Genomic DNA, 2,098 nt, shown 5'->3' on the forward strand with positions numbered 1-2,098 from the left:
CTGGGGAGGGAGTTCCTATAACAGGACACTCAGTGCAGCTGGGTAAGTGCTGAGGGGGTTTGCCTGCTGTAATTAACAGCTCACTAACACCAGGTGATCCTAAAGTGTGGGCAAGACAGGCACATCACTGCTCACAGGAAAGAGAAAAGCCAACATATGGAATCACTGACCAGTCAATTTTTTTGGATCTTTATGTACTTGCTCCTGGCCTGGCTCGTATGAACGGTCTCTGTCCCAGCAAACTCCTGCCTGCTCGTTGATGTGGATTTCTAGGGGCAGCTTCAGTTCCTCCCTTCCCTGAGCACAGCTCTGTTTGGAGCAGCGATACGGCCCCGGCCACCCCACTGCTGACCCCAGCCTGCATTCATTCTGAGAGCTGTGCTTCTGGTGGGCGCACAGGCAGCTGCTTTGCTGTCCTCAACTGAAATAATCCTGTTCTGATCTGAAGGGATAACAGTGGCTGGGAGCAGGAGGGGACCTCTTCCTCTGTGGGAGGAGCGGCAGGAAGGTGTCTCTTTGCTTGATAGTGCAGAGAACAGCAAGACTCTGCTCTAAAACGTGGCAAGAGTTGGGAGCTGGCGAGTGCTGTCTTCCTGCTGGCAGGGCATGATCTAAGCCTCTTTATCCTTTTTTTCCTTCCTGCGGAGCCCTTTCCCAGCCAGCTGGAATAGGGTACCAATATCTCGCTCTCCTGTGTCGGCACAAAAAAGAACCCTCTTGTAGCAAGCGCTGCGGACAGTGTCCTGTGCCTTTGAACAGATACTCTCCCTTGAGACACACACGCAGCCTCCAGCTGAGCCAGTGAAAGCTGTACGCTTGTGTCCAGAAGCGGATTTTCAATCCTCACACTGATCCACACCAATGATTTCAACAGAAGATACTGTTGGCTGGATAGGAACTGGAAGCTCTCCAGACGTCAGTTCTGGGCTTTAGCGGAAAGTCTATTTCTTTAGCACTCTGGTGCACTTGTCGTACTGCACCAACACAGCCTAATAGTGTAATTTTACCTGCATTCAAATCCAGCAGCAAAAGTCCCACTGCTCTCAGAGGGAAACTGTTCCAAGCTCTTAATCTTAATTAAGTGTCTGAATTAGAAATTAATCAGCCTTGCATGTTCAAAGAGTTGAAAACAGTGATACTCTATGTCTTCCTGAAACATGATGAATGAACCATTTCTGAATACAGTGTATAAACAAGACTGTACAAAAAAGCATTGAGCTGGTACACAGATAGTGACATAGAAACTCCTCTACGCTGGATGTCACTGCTAAATCGGGTCAGTTCCCAGACCTGACCTGACAGTCCATACGGAGTATGGGAAAAGAAACTCGGCTTCTGCAGCACTTGCTTTTCATTCATAATGCCCATCTGTTGCTGAAAGATTTCCTAAAAGCAACCTCCACCTCCCAGTGCAGAGGACCTCCCAGCAATAGCTGGAGTTTGACTACAGGGACTAAGAGATGTTTCCCCATCCCTAGTTTCTATGAGTACATTAAATCAGATTGGCATCTTGTTTTGGACAAACCTATTTAGATTACTCTTCTGATGTACTGTGGCTGTGTCTATGTTTCTCTGATGACATGTTATCACAGAAATCATGCAGGAGTTTCTGTGGATCTTCCCAAGGAGTAGCAAGTATCTGTCATTCCTATCAGCAGTACACAGAGACTCAGCAGCCGCACGGATCCAGAGTCCCACTGCGCGGATGTACCTCAGTGGAGACACTGTCAGACTCTACATCGTGATGAAATGCTTTGCTGTTTGACTTCTGTGAGGTTTTGGAAACAAAATAAAGCAAGGGAAGGCAAGCGGAAACCTGTCAGTAAGTAGGCTGGACCACATTTTTGTCCAGCCCTCGGCTAAATCCAGAATCCCTCAGTTGCTTTCCCCAGAGGAGATTGTGTCTCAGTCAAATTTTAGAGACAGGTTTGTCTGGGAATTGAGCCACAGGAGTCCTGCCCCACATTAGCTTCAAACACGACACAAAAGGAAATCCAAGAAGCTGGGACTAAGGACACGCCAGATTATTAAAGCATCAAGGTGCTGTGATCATCAGCAATCTCAGTGCCATGTGCTAAGAATGTGTATTTAAGTAGAT

Source organism: Columba livia, chromosome 17 (assembly GCF_036013475.1).
Source record: "Columba livia isolate bColLiv1 breed racing homer chromosome 17, bColLiv1.pat.W.v2, whole genome shotgun sequence".
Lineage (NCBI taxonomy): Eukaryota > Metazoa > Chordata > Aves > Columbiformes > Columbidae > Columba > Columba livia.